Here is a 19,733-nt window from a genome sequence, read left to right on the forward strand (position 1 = left end):
CCTGGAACAGGACTAACCCTGGAGAATGAGAAAATACCAACCACCTATCTGGTGGAAGTTGATTACACCCATCTCTTCCACCCTGAAATGAGAATGATGGTCGCCTCTCCCAGTCCTGCATAGTAGAACTCTGTGGGCAGGCCAGCAGGGCGTACCCTTTGCCTAGCCTGCAAACCCTCAATTCCTTGCCACCGTCCAGGTTCTGGGCTCAAACCTGTCACATCAGTACATGTGGTCCTAAGTCACCAGACACAGAGGACTGGGTTGAGAAGACAGAAGTCATTTGTCTCACCTCCAGTGCCCCTAAGACTCCAACTCACAACTGTCCAATCCCTACCTCAGTATCAAGGAAACAAGACTAAATTCCTTTCTTCCTCCACCTTCCTCTGGGCCGATAATGGTCGGTCCCTGCACTTCCAGTGAGCCCTGGCAGAGACCCGGGGGCCATCTTGGGGCTACCTCAGGCCAGCATCTCAGGCCTAGTCTCAGAGAGTGTGCCTCTAAAACAAGAGGAATGACATTGTACCCACACATCTCTGGCACCTCAGCTTGGTTGCCCAGTGCCCAGCCCACAGATGCAGCCCCTCCCAATACTGCATGGCCCTGGGCAGTCCTGCCAGTCTAGCTCCCAAGTGCAGAGTTACCAGCCAGCTCTGGCCCCCACCATTGCTCTGTGGGTACCACCGAGCCATGTTTATACTATCCAGGGTTACATTCCCCCATGTCTCATCTCCTCCACCTGGTCAGCCCTTGTCCTTCAGGTTTCAAGCCAGATGCCTGTCTTGGGGGACCTTGAAAATCATCCCAACTGGCTCGCACCTGTCCTTTAGTTTTCTCCAAGACAGCAGGCCTGTTTGCCACCTAAGACATCACAAGATTGAATGCCATCGATGTTATCATTTCTGTTTCACCAGGCAGGGACACGAGTTATCACTCAGGGCAGGGACCCTCGTGCTGGGAGGGATGGGACACAGCGGTGGCAGGAACACATTGGTATGAGGAGGTGAATGATCAAAAGTTGAGGTTGATTACTGGATTGCTGTAGACCCAGCAACCTCAGATAGGGGATTGATCCAGATCTCAAGAGGATCACGGGTCACTTACCTGTCAATCTCGGATGCCTTAGGACCTGCATTGGCTGATATGGGGATTGGTTGAAGGCCACCAAGTTTGTCATTCCCATAAGCAAATATTCCTTCCATAGGGTTTTCCATGGAAGGTGCAGCAGGGTATCCCAGGAAATTTATCTGCCTCCCTGGGGAAGGTACATTGGGATGCTTCTCATGCACATCATCTGTGCTCCTGCCCCTGTCCTTGAGGCCAGACTTTGTGTCTGGTCTGAAATTGCAGAGGATTTAAAAAATAAGTCAGGAGGTAAATCAAACAAAGTGAACTCCCTGCCTGTTGTCTGACCAAGGGATGCCCTGGAGGTCATCTGAGGAGGAGAAGATTACAGCTCTTCTGCTCAACAGGCAGAGGATCAGTCCCAGGTCCCTGCAGTGGTGGCTGCAGGCGCCGGCCCCCCAGCTCAGCCACCTCCACATGGAAGATCAAAAAAATCCTTTCTCTTGAGGCCCTGCTTTCTGTTCTCCTGGTTTTTGCAGCTATATGAGTTTTACACTAAGAGACTATACTGGGATGACTGTGTCTTTAAAGATCATCTGAAATGCTCTGTCTTTTAAACTGCAGATTTAGTAGGTTTACAGAGCAGGTGGTGGCTGACAGAGTTGCATTAGTCCCTTCTGCCTTGTTGAGTGTTTCATTTGGACTCTGACCTTCCCGACTTTCCTGAACCTCATTGCATGGATGGCATTTTCTGATTCCCTCATGCTTCACCCTGTTACTGAACTACATTATCTCATTTGTCCAATGGGCCAGCTGTGAGGTCATCCTATAAGGACCCAGCAGGCCCTGTATCTTTCTCCTGGGAGGTTGGAGGCAGAGATGACCCTGGTTACACATGTGGGCAAATGAATGCTAGGGCTCCTATGGGAGTTGGTCACAGAGCTCCGTGAAGAAGACCTGTTGGGAGACGCCACTGCCAAAGGCCTATAGCACACCCTCTGTACAGGTTCTTTCAGAGGGCCTGAGGGACAATGTCCTGCTTCACCAAGAAAGATCTTCTGGGAGGGGCACCAGCACCACTCACAAGCTCAGTGTTGCCTATCCTCTGCAGGCAGGAGATGAGAAAAGATGTATGACAAGACTGGGCTCCTCACATATTCCCAGAGTGAGACTCCAGAATAGAAAGGCCCCAGATGCCTGTCAGAGTCAAGAAGACAGAATCATTGAGATGAAGAGGGAAAGGGAAGTCTCCTGGGGATCCCACCCCCAGAAACTCATGCACCTGCTCATGGTACACAGTGCTCCCAGAGCCACTGACATTCTGCTTAATACACTGTGGGCAATATGATCAAGGATGTACATAATGATGTAAGAACTCAAATATAGAGCATAGATAAATGAATAAATAAATAAATGAACAAGCAAACAAACCAACAAACTAGGTTGCACATGAGAGCACAGAGATCAGGCTCCCCTTGGAATGTCATAGCCCCTTACTCAGATTCAGTCCCATCTTAGACCCAGAACATCCAGCTGAAGGAGAGAACAGGTGTCCCCATGAAGAGGGAGCCTGAACCTTTCCAGCAACCCTCAGTCTTTCCCCAAATGGATTTAAAGTCACTTATTCAGCTAATTCTATGCTGGATAAAGGAGCACGTGCAGATTTTTAAAAGATGATTAGGTAAAAGGCTGAAGTGGATGCTGCGGGAAGAGATGCAAAATGTTGTCCAGCGCACCCTTCCCACCACCACGAGTTGGGATGTGTAGGTAGGGCAATAAACAGAGTCCTGACTCATGATCTCTGGTTATATGAACTCATTTCTGATCATGCCTTCAGTTGCAGAAAGTAGCATTGAAATGGACTTACTGAACAGCTAGCCAAACAAATTAGGTTCCCAGGACGGTGGGATAACATTGGTTGCAGTAGGAAGGCCACATGGATGCCCTGATCTTCCTGGATCCCCTACCAAGTTAGTGAATCAACCACATCACATCTCAGGGGAAATACAAATTAGTGCCCCCTTCAAATCCTCAGAAGAGGCAAGTGTGAAGGCCCCAACATATCCTAAATTAGTGTCCCAGTCTTGGCTTTGCAGAAGTTGAAGGATGCTGCTACCCCCTCACCCCAGTGGGATCCCAGTGCTGGTCACCTGCCAGGTGGAATGTCTTGACTGGAGCAAAGCAAAGGCATCATACCCATATTTTGTGACCACTGACTCGGCAAATGCATTCCTTTCTATGGCATCAAGGAAGATGCTAGAGGGAGTTCATTGATCAGAGACTGGATCACAGTCCACAGCCATGGTCTATCCCAGAGGTCATATTAGTTCTGTTATCTGCCCTCTTATAGTCTGGATACTGATGACCATCTGCATAAGCTTAAGAGCATCACATTGGTCTCTGTCTTGATGACCTTGCCTTCATCAGGCAAGGCAGTAAATAGTGGGAAGTACTTTGGGTGCATTGGAGAGATTCAGGCACCCTGAAGGGGAGTAGACATAGTCTGTTTGGAGTTAGAGCTACAACTTCAGTGGAGCTGGCAGGAACCAGGGCTCCAGTGCATGTTAGGAGATTCACTCCAATAAGACATGATTGTATCTTGTGTTTCCAGCCACTGTGAATGGAATACGATGCTTGGTGTGAGTCTGTTTGGGCTTTGAAGGCAGACCATTCCACACTTGGCCCTGCTGCCATGATCTGCTGATCAAATACTTACAGAAGCTAGGACTTGTGAGTGCAGCCCAGTGAGAGACATGGGTCTGAAGCAGGTATAGGCAGCAGTAATACAGCCATGCTGCTTGGATTTCATGACCAGGAAGATCTCACTATAAACAGCAAAGACAGCAGGAGCCTCAGGCTAGTTCCAAGAGTAGGATCACAGTGCAGATCCTAAAGATTAGCCTCCTAAAGCAGAGAAATGCACCACTGAAAACAGCTCCTGACAGGTCATTTGTCTATGGTAAAAAGTAAGTGTCAGACCATGGTAGTCCAAGTCACCAAGTGGCCAGAATGCTCATTGAAAACTGGCTACCACCAGGCCCTCCTAGTCCTATCTATGGTTAGTCATTGACTGTAAAATAAAGAAGTCCTTCAAGACTGGAATCAAGTATCCAGGATAGGGGTCCAGAGGAGATGTGATAACTACAAAATTCTATAAGGTAGAGACCAGGTCACCTCTCGTTTATTGGTTAACACTTCCGATAGGCTCACAGACACTATCACACGGGAAGGTGGAATCGTTATGTGCAGCTGACATAAGGAAGAGTCAGAGCTGGGCTCATGCATGAGTTGACTCAGGTTGAAGAATAAGTCCAACAGGAACCATAGCTAAAACCACAGGTCCACTCAGAGTGGTTCTTGGAAAATGGTAGAAAGGAACACTGGTCATGGGCAGAACTCAGGCAGGCATCATTCCTTCATAGTTTTGAGGAGAGACACTGTCCAAGGTAAGTGTATAGATGGACTCATGAACTGTGGCCAATGACCTTGCTGCTTGGCCAAGTACATGAAAAGGGCAACATTGAAATATCTGTGAAAGAAAGCCTAGAGAAGAGGGTGGACCTTTGGGAGAGAGTGCAAAGTGCACCAGAAAGGGCACAACCTCTATGTTGACAGGATATCTCAGTTGACAGATGGCCTAGCCTTGACCATTCAGTGTCTCAGCAATGGGCTTATAACAGATCACCATAACAACAGATGGACATGGCCAGACGTGTATATGGGTCAAGCAGCACAAGATCCTCTCACCAAGGCAGTTCCAGCTTTTTCTGCTGCCCATGGCAGTCCTGTCAGCAGGACTAGCACCAAGTCCCTTGTATAGGACTAACCCTGGAGAACGAGAGAAGACCAACCACCTGGTGGTAGAATTTGACTGTATCAGTATCTTCCACCCAGGAAAAGGGAATGACAGTCATTCCTCCCACCCATGCACAGTGGAACTCTGTAAGCAGGCCAGGAGGGCACACCCTTCCCAACCTTCAAAGTTTCAACTCCCAGTTGTTTTCCAGGCTTTGGGCTCAATCCTGTCACATGAGTACAAGGGACCCTGAGACATCAGGCAAGAAAACTGGGCTGGGTAAAACAGAGGTCATCAGCCCCACCTCCAGTGCCATGCAGACGCCTGCTCACAACCCCAGGCTGCAACTGTCCACTTTCCACCCCAGTGTCACAGAAATGTAACTAAATTCTCATCCTCCCCCATCTTCCTCAAGGGCCCATCATGCTTGGCTCCAGCATACTCAGTGGTATAGGCAGAGAACATGGTCCATCTTGGGCTACTCTAGGCCAGTGTCACAGGCCTAGTCCCAGAAAGTATGCTTCTAAAATGAGAGGACTGGCCTTGTGCCTGTACCTCTCTAGTACCTCAGCTTGGTTGCCCAGTATTCAGCCCAAGATGCAGTCACTCCTGACACTGCATTTCCCTGGGCAGTCTTGCTAGTCTAGCTCCTGAGTACAAAGTTGATGGCCAGCTCTGGCCCCCAGCCATTGCTCTGTGGGTCTCATCCAGCCTTGTTGGTGCTATCCACGGTCACAATCCCATATGTCTTGGATCCTCCATCTGGTCAGCCCTTTGCCCTTCAGATCTCAACCCAGATGCCTCTCCTGAGGAAGCTTGCAAATCATCCCAACAGGCCTGTACCTGTCCTTGAGTTTTCTCTGAGATAGCAGACCTGTCAGCCACCTAAGACATCACAAGATTGAATGCCATCACTTCTGTTTCACCAGGCAGGGACATGGTTTATCACTCAGGGCAGAGTCCGTTGTGCTGGGAGGGATGGGGCATGGTGGTGGCAGGGACACTTTGGTGTGAGTAGGTGAGTGATTGAAAGTCAGGGATTGAATACTCAGTTGCTGTAGACTCAGCAGTCTCAGGAAGGGGGCCGACTCCAGATCTCAAGAGGATCACTGGCCACTTACCTGTTGATCTCAAATGTCTCAGACTCTGTATTGGCTGATGTGGGAATCGGTTGAAGGCAACCAAGCTCCTCATTCCCATAAGGGAAGATTCCTTCTATGGGACTTTCTATGGAAGCTGCAGCAGAGTATCCCTGAACTCTCAACTGTCTCCCCAGCGAAGGCACATTGGGGTGCTTCTCATGCACATCATCTGTGCTCCTGTTCCTGTCCCTGAGGCCAGGCTTCATGTCCTGTCTGAAACTGCAGAGAATTTAAAAAACAAGTAAGGAGGTTAATCAAAAAGAGTGAACTCTCTGCCTATTGCCAGGCCAAGGGATGCCCTGGAGGCCATCTGAGGAGAGGACCACAACTCTTCTGCTCCACAGGCAGAGGCCAGTCCAGGGTCCCTGCAGTGGTGGCTGCAAATATAGGCTGCCCAGTTCAGCCTCCTCCACATGGAAGAACTACAGCTCCCAGAATTACAAACCCCCTGTGCTCTGTTCCTCTGGCATTTGTAGCTATATGAGTTTTTCCTCTGACATGAGGAAAAACCAGAGCTTGGCTCATGCAAGAGTTGGCTCTGGATGAAGAATAAGCCCAACAGGGACTGGAGCTAAATTTCTGGTCCTCTCAGAGGAGTTCCTGGAGGACAGTAGGTGGGGAATCCTGGCCATGGGCAGAACGCCAGGCAGGGCATCATTCCTTCAATGCATGTGGGGACAAACTTGGTCCGGGGTAAGTGTGTAGTGGACTCATGCGTGTGGTCGATGACCGAGCTGCTATGCCAAGGTCATAGAAAGGGCAAGAGTGCAGGATTTGGGAAAGAAAACTTGGAGAGGAGGGCAGACCTATGGGAGAGTATTCCAAGTGTGCCAGAAGAGGTACAATCTCCAAAGTAACATATCTCAGCCAACAAGTGACCTAGCCTTGACCAGTCATTGCCTCAGCATTGGCCTTATAGCAGACCACCTGGCAGCAGATGGAGATGGCCAGATGTACATGGGTCAAGAAACACAAATCCTATCACCATGGCAGTTCCAGCTTCTTCTGCTGTGCATGTCTACATTGCTAGCAGGACTGGCACCAAGATCCTGACACAGGACTAACCCTGGAGAATGAGAAAACACCAACCACCTGTTTGGTGATTGCATCCATCTCTTCTACCCTAGAAATGGGAATGATGGCAGCCCCTCCCAATCATGCACAGTGGAACTCTGTGGGCAGGCCAGGAGGGCTCACCCCTTACCTAACCTGCAAACCCTCAACTCCCTTCCACCTTCCAAGTTTGGGGCTCAATCCGGTCACATCAGTAAATGTGGCACTAAGTCACCAGGCACAGAGGACTGGGTTAAGATGACAGAGGTCATCTGCCCCACCCCCAGTGCCTCTAAGACTCCAACTCACAACTGTCCACTCCTCATCACAGTGTTAAGGAAACATGACTAAATTCCCTTCCTCCTCCACCTTCCTCCGGGCCCATAATGGTCGACCCCTGCACTCACAGTGAGCCCTGACAGAGACCAAGGGGCCATCTTGGGGCTACCTAGTCTCAGATAGTTTGCCCTTCAAATGAGAGGATTGGCATTATGCCTACACTTCTCTAGCACCTCAGCCTGGCTGCCCAGTGCCCAGCCCACAGATGCAGCCCCTTCTGGCACTGCATGGCCCTAGGCAGTCCTGCCAGTCCAGCTCCCAAGTACAGAGTTTCTGCCCAGGTCTGGTCTCCAGCCATTCCTCTGTGGGTCCCACACAGCCTTGTTTGTGCTATCCAGGGTCCCAGTTTCCCATGTCTCATCTTCTCCACCAGGTCAACCCTTGTCCTTTAAGTCTCAAGCCAGATGCCTGTCTTGGGGTACCTCACAAATCACCCCAACTGGCCCGTACCTGTCCTTGAGTTTACTCCAAGACAGCAGACCTTTTCTCACACCTAAGACCTCACACCTAAGACCTTTAAATAGCAATTTTAGTAGGTTTGTACATAAGGTGGTGGCTGACAGAGTGGCGTTAGTTCTTTCTGCCTTGTTGAGTGCTTTGTTTGGACTCTGACATTCCCCTTTCCTGAGCCTCAATGCATGGAAGGCATTTACTGATTCTGTCACATCTCACCTCATTGCTGAACTACAGTATCTCATTTGTTCAGTGGGCCAGCTGTGAGGTGGTCCCATAGGAACCTACCAGGCCCTGTGTCTTTCTCCTGGGAGCCTGGAGGCACAGCTGACCCTGGTTTCACAAGTGGGCAAGTAAATGCTAGGGATCCTGTGGGGAATGGTTACAGAGCTCCATGAGGTAGACTTGCTGGAAGATGCCAATGCACAAGGCCCATAACCCACCCACTGCACAGGTTCTTGCAGAGGGCCTGAGGGTCAGTGTTCTGGTTAACGAAGACAGGATGTTCTGTGAGAGGCACCAGCACCACTGACAAGCTCAGTGGTGCCTCTCCTCTGCAGACAGGGGCTGAGAAAAGATATATAGCAAATCTGGGCCCTTCACATCATCCTAGAGGGAAAGTTCAGAATAGAAGGGCTCCAGATGCCTGTCAGAGTCAACATGGGCAGATAATTGAGATGAACAGGGAAGGGGATGGTTCCTGGGGTATCTGATCTCCAGAGACTCTTATACCTGCTTACGGGACACAATGATCCCAGGGCCACCGATGTTCTTCTTAATACACAGTAGTCAAAATGATCAAGGATGTATGTGATGATATAAGAACCAAGTATAGAAAACAAACAAACAAACCTTAGGTTGCACATGAGAGCATAGAATTCATGTGTGTCTCCATGGAGAGTTACAGTCCCTTGCCCAGATTCTGTCCTATCTCAGACCCAAAACCTACCAACTGAAGGAGAGAACAGGTATCCCCATGAAGAAGGAGGCTGTACCATCTCAGCAACCCCCAGTCTTTCCCCAGATAGACTTAAAACTACTTATTCAGTTAACCCTATGTTAGGTAAAGGAGCTTGTGCAGATTTTTTGAGATGATTTAGTAAAAGGCTGAAGTTGATGCTGGATCCAGAGATGCAGAATGCTGTCCAGTGCTTCCCTCTCCACTGTCATGAGTTGGGAAGTGATGGGAGTTGGGCAATCCTAGTGGGATCCTAGTGCTGGTAGTCCTGCCAGGTGGGATATCTTGTCTGCAACAAAGCAATGGCCTCATCCACGTTTTGTGGCCACTGACAAGGTAAATGCTTCTTTTCTATGGCATCAGGGAAGATGGACAGAGGGAGTTCATTATTTAGAGGCTGGATCACAGTACATAGCTATGGTCTACCCCACACGTCACATTAGTTCTGTTGTCCAGACCCATGAACTCTGGTTACATGGACTCATTCTCTGATCTTGCCTTCAGTTCCAGAAAGTAGTATTGGAATGGACTTCCTGAAAAGTTGTCCAGACTAACTTGGATTCCAAGAACTGTGGATAATATCAATTGCAGTAGGAAGGCCACGTGGATGTGCTGATCCCGTGGATCACCTATCAAGTTAGTAAATCAACAACATCGTATCTCAGGGGAAACACCACTGATTAGTCTCATCCTCAAATCTCAAAGGCAGCAGATGCAAAGACCCCAACATATCCTCATTTAGAGTCCCAGTCTTGTCTTTGCAGGGACTTAAGGGAACTGCAGTCCACTCCATTAAGTGGGATCCCAGTGCTGGTTGTCCTGCAAGGTAGGATGTCTTGATTGGAACAAAGCGATGACCTCAAATCCGTATTTTTGACCACTGACACAGTGAATACATTCTTTTCTATGGCATCATTATCAGAGGAAGTTCATGTTTAGAGGCTGGATCACAGTACACAGCCATGGTCTACCCCAGAGGTCATATCAGTTCTGTTGTCTGCCCTGATGCAATCTGGATACTGTGGACCATCTGCACAAGCATCAGAGTATCACATTGGTCCCTGTCTTGATGACCTTGCATTCATCAAGCATGACAGTAAGGAATGGGAAGTACTCTGGGTGCATTGGAGAGATTCAGACCTCATAAAGGGGAAGAGACAAAGCCTATTTGGAGTCATAGCTACAACTTCAGTAGAGCTGGAGGAAACCAAGGCTCTAGTCGTGTTAGGAGATTCACTCCAGTAAGAGATGATTGCATCTTTTGTGTCCAACTACTATGAAAGTACTACAATGCTTGGTGTGAGTCTATTTGGGCTTTGGGGGCAGCACATTCCACCCTTGGCCATTCTGCCATGATCTGCTTATCAAATACTAACAGAGGCTAGGAACTGTAAGTGGATCCCAGTGATAGAAAGGGGTCTGCAGCAGGTCTAGGCAGCAGTAAAACAGCCTCACTGCTTGGACATCAAGACCCAGAAGATCTCACTATAGAGAGTGAAGCCAGGAGGAATCTCAAGTTAGTCCCAACAGAATGGTCACAGTGCAGATATCTAAGGTTCTGGGTCAAGGATAAGCCTCCTGAAGCAGAGAAATCCATGACTGAAAACAACTCCTGACATGCTTTTTTTTCCCTGGCAAAAAGTGAGTGTCAGACCACGGGAGTCCAAGTCACCATTTGGTCAAAACTACTCATCATTGTTGAGCTATTTTCTACAGTTGGTCATTGGTCATGAAATGAAGAGGTCCTTTAAGACGAAAATCAAGCATCCAAGATCAGGGTCCAGAGGAAACAAGGTAACTGCGTGAGTTGATAAGTGACCTGAGCCCAGGTAACTCTCATAACTGAATCAACACTTCCTCAGAGTTCACAAGCCACAGCCTCATGGAAAATAGGGCCTTGTTATATGTAACTAACATAAAGAAGAGCCAGAGCTTGGCATTATGCATGAGTTGGCTTATAATGAAGAATAAGTTCAATAGGGACTGTAGTTAAATATCAGGTTCACTCAGAGGGATTTCTGGAGTGCAGTGGGAGAGGAATATTGCCCATGGGTAGAATGTCAGGCAGGGTGTCACACCATCACCGCTTATGGGAACAGACTTAGTCCAAGCTAAGTGTATAGGTGGACTCATGAGCTGTTCCAATGACCTTGCTGCTAGGTCAGGGTTGTGGAAAGGATGAGACTGAAAGATTGGAGAAACAAAGCCTGGAGAGGATCCATAGGAGAGGGTTCCAAGAGTGTCCAAAGAGGAACAATCTCCAAGTTAATATAATAGGATCCTTAGCTGACACAGGGTCTAGTTTTGACCATTCATTTCCCAAGCAATGGCAGCAGATGGAGATGGCCATACACATACATGGGTTAAGCAGCACAAGATCCTCTCTCCAAGGCAGTTCCAGCTCCTGCTGCTTCCTACGTCTGCCCTTCCAGCAGAACTGACACCAAGGCCCTGCCATGGGACTAACTCTGGAGATAGAGAAAACACCAACCACCTGTTTGGTGGAGGTTGATTGCATCCATCTCTTCCACCTTGGAAATGAGAATAATAGCTGCCCCTCCCAACCATGCACAGTGGAACTCTGTGGGCAAGCCAGCAGGGCCCACCCCTTACCTAGCCTGTAAACCCTCAACTCCCTGCCACCCTCCAGGCTCTGGGCTCAATCCTGTCACATCAGTACTTGTGGTCCGATGTCACTAGGCAAGGAGGACTGGACTGAGAAGACAGATATCATCTGTCCCATAACCAGTGCCCCTAAGACTCCAACTCACAACTGTCCAATCCCTATCTCAGAAGCAAGGAAATATGACTAAATCCCCTTCTTCACTCACCTCCCTCCAGATCCATAATAGTCAGCCCCTGCACTCACCATGGGCTGTGGCAGAGACCCAAGAGCCACCTCCACCTAGGTTAGCATCTCAGGCCAAGTTTCAGAGATTTGCCTCTGAAAAAAGAGTAATGGCATTGTGCCCACACCTCTCTTGCACCTCAGCCTGGTTGCCAGTGCCTTGCTCACAGATACAACTGCTCCTGACAGTCTAACTCCGAAATGCACAGTTGCCAGCCAGTTCTGGCCTCCAGCCATTGCTCTGTGAGTTCCACAAAGTCTTCTCTGTGCTATCCGGAGTCAAGTGTCCCAAGTCTCAGCTTCTTCACCTGGTCACTTCTTGCTCAGGTGTCAGTCCAGATGCCTGTCTTGGGGACTTCCCAAATCGCCCCAACTGACCAACGCCTGTCCTTGAGTTTTCTCTGACGCAGCAGCAGGTCTGTAAAGCTACATAAGACATGACAACATTGAAAGTTATCAATGCCATCACTTCTGCTACAAAGGCCGGGACATGGCTTATCGCTCAGGGCAGGGGCCCTTGGGCTGGGAGGGACAGGGCATGGAAGTGGCAGGGACACATTGGTGTGAGAAAGTGAGTGATCTGAAGTCAGGGTTGATTACTCAGTGACTGTAGACCCAGGAGCCTCAGGGAGGGGACAGGCTCCACAATACAAGAGGATCACTGGTTACTTACCTGTAAAACTCAGATGCTTCAAGCCCTGCATTGACTGACGTGGGAATGGGATGACGGTCACCAAGTTTCCCATTCCCATAAGGGAAGATTCCATCCATGGGGCTGTCCAAGGAAGCTGTAGGAGGATATCCCTGGACTCCTAACTGCCTCCTTGGGGAAAGAACACTGGGGTGCTCCTCATGCATATCGTCTGTGTTGCTGCCCCTTTTCCTCAGGTCAGGCTTTGTGTCCTGTCTGAAATTGCAGAAGATTTAAAAAACAAGTCAGAAGGTTAATTGAACAAAGTGAACTCCCTGCCTGTTGCCAGCCCAAGGAATGTCATGGAGGCCATCTGAAGGAGGCAGACCACGGCTTTTCTACTCAACAGGAAGAGGGCCAGTCTAGGGTCCCAGTAGGGGTGGCTGTAAGTGCAGGCTGCCCAGCTCAGCCTCCTTCATATGGGAGAACAAAAATCCAAGACTCACAAGGCCCTGCAATCTGTTCCTCTAGTGTTACCAGTTATATGAGTTTTACACTTAGAGAGTATACTGGGATGATGGTAACTTTAAAGATCATTTGAAGTGCTCTGTCTTTTAAATTGCAGATTTAGTAGGTATACACATAAGGAGGTGGCTGACAAAGTTGCATGTGTCCCTTCTGTCTTGTTGACTGTTTCATTTGGACTCTGACCTTCTCCTTTCCTGAACCTCATCGCATGGGTGGCACTTTCTGATTCTCTCATGCCTTACCCTGTTGCTGAATCCATTATCTCATTTGTCCAGTGGGCCAGCTGTGAAGTGGTAATATAGAGACCCAGCAAGCCCTGTGTCTCCTGAAAGTTTGGAGACAGAGATGTCCCTGGTGACACACGTGGACAAGTGAATGCTAGGGACCCATGGGGGATGGTCACACAGGTCTGTGAAGTAAACCTCTGAAGACCCAGTGCACAGGGCCCACAGCCAACAACTGCACAGGTTCTTTCAGGGGGCCTGATGGACAGTCTCTTGCTTCACTATGACAAGATGCTCTGTGAGAGGCACCAGCACCACCGACAAACTCAGTGGGGCCTATCCTCTGAGGATGAGGGCTGAGAAAAGAAGCATGACCAGACTGGGCTCCTCACATAGTCCTCGAGGGAAAGGTGGAAGTAGAAGGGCCCCAGATGCCTGTAAGAGTCGAGATTGGCAGAATCATTGAGAGGTACAGGGAAGGGGATGGCTCTTGGGGTATCTGACCACCAGAGACTCATACACCTGCTCACAGGACCCGTAGTTTCCAGGGCCAATTATTTTCTGCTTGCTACACGGTGACCAACACGATGAAAGATGTACGTGATGATGTAAGAACTCAAGTACAGAAAATAAATAAATACACGAACAAACACACCAGGTTGTGATGAGAGCACAGAGATCAGGGTCCTCAGGGAGAGTCACAGCCCCTTCCCCAGATTCAGCCCCATCTCAGACCCAGAGTCTACCAACTGAAGGAGACCACAAGTGTCCCCATGAAGAGGGAGACTGTACCATTCCAGCAACCCCCAGTCTTTCCCAAAATTGACTTAATGCCCCTTATTCCATTATCCCTAGTCTAGGAGGAGGAGCATGTGCAGACTTTGAAAGATGATTGGGTTAAAGCGTAAAGTTGATGTTGGAGTCACAGATGCAGAATGCTGGCCAGTTCTCCCTTCCTGACTGTCATGAGTTGGTTGTGAAGAGGATTGGGCAATACTAGTAGGATCTTAGTGCTGGTAGTCCTACCAGGTGACATGTCATGTCTGGAGCAAAGCAATAGCCTCATATCCATGTTTTGTGACCACTGACAGGATGAATACTTCTTTTCTATAACATCTGGGGAGATGGTCAGAGGAAGTTCATTATTTAGAGGATGGATCACAGTACACAACCATGGTCTACCCCACAGGTGATATTAGTTCTGTCGTCATGACCCATGACCTCTGGTTACACAAACACATCCTCTGATCTTACCTTTTGTTCTAGAAAGTAGCACTGGAAAGGACTGCTGAATAGCTGAGAGGACTTAAATGGGTTACCAGGATGGTGGGATAACAACGATTGCAGCAGGAAGGCCATGTGGAGGCACGGACCCATCTAGATGCTCTCTCAGATTAGTAAATCATTGGATGTCAGGGGAAACACCACTGATTAGTCCCACCCTCAAATGCCCAAAGGAGGCAGATGTAAAATTCCCAGAATATTCCTATTTATTGTCCCAGTTTTGTCTTTGCGGAGACTTAAGTGAGTTGCAGCCCACTCAGTTCAGTCGGATCCCAATGCTGGTTGTACCTTCCAGGTGGGTTGTCTTGACTGGGGCAGTGCAATAGCCTCATATTAATGTTTTGTGACCACTGACTTGGAAAATGCAGTCTTTCCTACGGCATCAGGGAGGATAGGCAGAGGGAGTTCACTGTTTAGAGGCTGCATCACAGTGCACAGCCATGGTCTAACCCAGAGGTCATATTAGTTCTGTGGTCTTCTTCTTATAGTCTGGACACTCTGGACCATCTGTGCAAGCTTCAGAGCAGCACATTGGCCCCTTTTCTGATGACCTTGCGTTCCTCAGGCATGACAGTAAGTAGTAGGAAGTACTCTGGGTGCATTGAAGAGGCTCAGGTCCCTTGAAGGGAAAGAGACAAAGGCTATGTGGAGTCAGAGCTACACCTTCAGTGGAGTGGAGGTAACCAGAGCTCCAGTGCATGTTAGGAGATTAACTCTAGCAAGAGATGATTGCATCTTTTGTGTCCAGCCACTCAGAAAGCAATATGAGGCTGGTGTGAGTCTATTAGGGTTTTAAAGGAAGGACACTCTACACTTGGCCATGCTGCCATGATCTGTTTATCAAATACTGCCAGAGGACGGTAGCTCAGAGTGGAGCCCAGTGATGGAAAAGGGTCTGCAGCAGGTCCAGGCAGCAGTAAAATGACCATGCTGCTTGAATACCATGACCCAGAAGATTCCACCATAGAGAGTGAATCATGGAGGTGCTTGGGCTAGTTCCACCAAAAGGGTCACAGTGCCGATTCCTAAAGGTCTGGGTCAAGGATAAGCCTCCTGAAGCAGAGAAATGTGCCAGTGAAAACAACTCCTTACATACATTTGTTCCCTGGTAAAAAGAGAGTGTCAGACCATGGGGGTCCAAGTCACCGGCTGGCCAACACTACTCCTCATTGATGAGCTAAGACCTACCGTTGGTCATTGGTCATGAAATGATAGGTCCTTTAAGATGAAAATCAAGCATCCAAGCTCAGGGGGCAGAGGAATGGAGATAATTGCATGAGTTGATAAGTCAGAGCACAGGTCAGCTCTCACAATGAAATCAATACTTTTCCGGAGCTCACAGCCACAGTCTCACAAGGAGGGCTTTGCTATGTGTAGCTGACATAAGGAAGATACAGAGTTTGGCATTATGCCTGAGTTGGCTCACAATGAAGTATAAGGCCCACGGAGACTGTAGCTAAACACCAGGTCCACTCAGACAGGGGTTCCTGAAGGACAGTGGGAGAGAAACCCTGACCATGGGCTTAACCTCAGGCAGAGTGTCCCACCTTCACTGCTTGCGGGGACAGACTTAGTCCAAGGTAAGTGGAGGTGGAATCATGAGCTATGCCAATGACCTTGCTGCTAGGTCAGGGTCGCTGAAAGGATGAGATTGAAAGAGTTGTGAAAGAAAGACTAGAGAGAAAGGTGGACCCATGGGAGAGGGTGCCAAGTGTGCCCAAATAAGAACAATCTCTAAGTTTGGGTGTCTCAGCCGACAGAGGTCCTCGTCAAGATCATCCATTTTCCAGCAATAGCCTAGTGACTGATCACTATGCCAACAGATGTAGATGGCCAGATGCGTACATGGGTTAAGCAGCACGAGATCCTCTCACCAAGGTAGCTCCTGTTCCTGCTGCTGCCCACGTCTGCCCTTCCAGCAGAACTTGCACCAGGACCCTGGCACAGGACTAACCCTGGAGAATGAGAATGCACCAACCACCTGTTTGGTGGAAGTCGATTGCATCCATCTCTTCCACCTTGGAAATAAGAATAATGACTGTCCCTTCCAAAATGCACAGTAGAAATCTGTGCACAGGCCAACAGGGCCCATCTTTTAGTTAACCTACAAACCCTCAACTCCCTGCTGCCTTCCAGGCATTGGACTCAATCCTGTCACATCAGTACATGGAGTCCTATGTCACCAGGCAAGGAGGACTGGGCTGAGAAGACAGAGTTCATCTGCTTCACATCTAGTGCCCGTAACACTCCAACTCACCTATGTCCACTCCCGAAATCAATGTCAAGGAAACTTGACTAAATTCCCTTCCTCCCCCTCATCTTCCTCCCCCTCATTCTCCCATGCCCATAATGGCTGGCCCTAGCACTCGCAGTGGGAAGTGGCAAAGACCCAAGGGCCATCTCCACAAAGGCCATCATCTCAGGCCTCATTTCAGAGAGTTTTCCCCTCAAATGAGAGGAATAGCATTGTGTCCACACCTCTCCAGTACCTCAGCCTGGTTGCCCATTGCCCAGCTCACAGATCCAGCTCCTCCTGCCAGACTAGCTTGCAAGTGCAGAGTTGCCAGCCAGTTCTGACCTCCAGCCGTGTTCTATGGGTCTCACCAAGCCTTGTTTGTGCTGTCCAGAATCACAGTCCTTCATGTCTTGCTTTTTCCACTTCGTCAGTCCTTGTCCTTCAGGTATCAAACCAGATGCCTGTCTTGCGGACCTCCCAAATCACCCCCAACTGGCCCATGCCTGTCCTTGAGTTTTTTCTGACACAGCAGCAGGTCTGTCAAGTTACATATGACGTGGCAAGATTGAATGTCATCAACGCCATCACTTGTGCTTGACCAGTCAGGGACATGGCTATTTGCTCAGGGCAGGGGCCCTCGTGGTGGGAGGAACGGGGCATGGCAGTGGCAGGGACACATTGGTGTGAGAAACTGAGTGATCCAAAGTCAGATTTGATTACTCGGTGACTGTAGACTCAGCAGGCCCAGGGAGGGGACAGGCCCCACAATTCAAGAGGATCACCGCTTACTTACCTGTCAATCTCACATGCTTCAGGCCCTGCATTGACTGACGTGGGAATTGGTAGAAGGCCACCTAGTTTCTCATTCCCATAAAGGATGATTCCTCCTATGGGGCTATCCAAGGAAGCAGCAGCAGGATATCCCTGGACTCCTAACTGCCTCCTTGGGGAAAGAACACTGGGGTGCTCCTCATGCATATCGTCTCTGTTGCTGCACCTTTCCCTCTGGATTGGTTTTGTGTCCTGTCTGAAACAGCAGAAGATTTGAAAAACAAGTCAGGAGGTTAATTGAACAAAGTGAACTCCCTGCCTGTTCCAAGCCCAAGGGATGTCACGGAGGACATCTGAAGGAGGCAGACCACAGCTTTTCTACTCAACAGGTTGAGGGTCAGTCCAGGGTCCCAGTAGTGGTGGCTGTAAGTGCAGGCTGCCCAGCTAAGCCTCCTTCAAATGGGAGAACAAAAATCCAAGATTCACAAGGCCCTGCAAACTGTTCCTCTAGTGTTAGCAGCTACATGAGTTTTACACTGAGAGAGTATACTGGGATGACGGTATCTTTAAGGCTCATCTGAAGTACTCTATCTTTTAAATTGCAGATTTAGTAGGTTTCCACACAAGGAGGTGGCTGACAGAGTTGCATTTGTCCCTTTTGCTTTGTTGAGTGTTTCATTTAGACTCTGAACTTCTCCTTTCCTGAGCCTCATCGCATGGGTGGCATTCTCTGATTCCCTCATGCCTCACCCTGTTGCTGAATCCATTATCTCATTTGTCCACTGGGACAGATGGGAAGTGGTCCTATACAGACACAGCAAGCTCTGTGTCTTCTGAAAGTCTGGAGACAGAGATGTCCCTGGTGACACACGTGGACAAGTGAATGCTAGGGACCCTTAGGGGATGGTCACACAGGTCTGTGAAGTAAGCCTTGGAAGGCCCAGTGCACAGGACCCATAGACAACAACTGCACAGGTTCTTTCAGGGGGCCTGATGGACAGTGTCTTGCTTCCCCATGGCAACATGCTTTGAGAGAGGAACCAGCACCACCGACAAGCTCAGTGGTGCCTAACCTCTGAGGATGGGAGCTGAGAAAAGATGCATGACCAGACTGGGCTCCTCACATAATCCTCCAGAGAAAGGTCAAAGTACAAGGGCCCCAGATGCCTGTAAGAGTCGAGATGAGCAGAATCATTGAGAGGTAAAGGGAAGGGGATAGCTCCTGGGGTATCTGACCCCCAGAGACTCATACACCTGCTCACAGGACCCGTGGCTTCCAGGGCCACTTATTTTCTGCTTGATACACGGTGGCCAACACGATGAAAGATGTACGTGATGATGTAAGAACTCAAGTACAGAAAATAAATAAATACACGAACACACACACCAGGTTGTGATGAGAGCACAGAGATCAGGGTCCTCAGGGAGAGTCACAGCCCCTTGCCCAGATTCAGTCCCATCTCACACCCAGTCTACCAACTGAAGGAGACAACAAGTGTCCCCATGAAGAGGGAGACTGTACCATTCCAGCAACGCCCAGTCTTTCCCAAAATTGACTTAATGCCCCTTATTCCATTATCCCTAGTCTAGGAGAAGGAGCATGTGCAGATTTTTAAAGATGATTGGGTCAAAGATTACGTTGATGTGGGATGTCTTGTCTGGAGCAAAGCAATGGCCTCATATCCATGTTTTGTGACCACTGACAGGATGAATACTTCTTTTCTATAACATCAGGGAAGATGGTCAGAGGGAGTTAATTATTTAGAGGATGGATCACAGTACACAGCCATGGTCTAACCCACAGGTCATATTAGTTCTGTTTTCGTGACCCATGGCCTCTGGTTACACGAACTCATCCTCTGATCTTTCCTTCAGTTCTAGAAAGTAGCACTATAACAGACTACTGAATATCTGAGAGGAATAACATGGGTTACCAGAGCTGTGGGATAACAACGATTGCATCAGGAAGGACATGTTGATGCCTGGATACCCCTACATCCCCTATCAAGTTAGTAATTCAAGAACATTGGATCTCAGGGGAAACACCACTGATTAGTCCCACCCTCAAATCCCCAAAGGAGGCAGATGTAAAATCCCCAGAATATTTCCATTTAATGTCCCAGTTTTGTCTTTGCAGAGACTTAAATGAATTGCAGCCCACTCAACTCAGTGGGATCCCAGTGCTGGTTGTCCTGCCAGGTGGGTTGTCTTGATTGGAGCAGTGCAATAGCCTCATGTTGATGTTTTGTGAACACTGACTTGGCAAATACGTTCTTTCCTATGGCATCATGGAGAATAGTCAGAGGGAGTCATTGTTTAGAGGCTGGATCACAGTGCACAGCCATGGTCTACCCCAGAGGTCATATTATTTCTGTTGTTTGCCCTCTTATAGTCTGGATACTGTG

Source organism: Carlito syrichta, unplaced genomic scaffold (genome assembly GCF_000164805.1).
Source record: "Carlito syrichta isolate Samal-C Ts95f unplaced genomic scaffold, Tarsius_syrichta-2.0.1 Scaffold289289, whole genome shotgun sequence".
Lineage (NCBI taxonomy): Eukaryota > Metazoa > Chordata > Mammalia > Primates > Tarsiidae > Carlito > Carlito syrichta.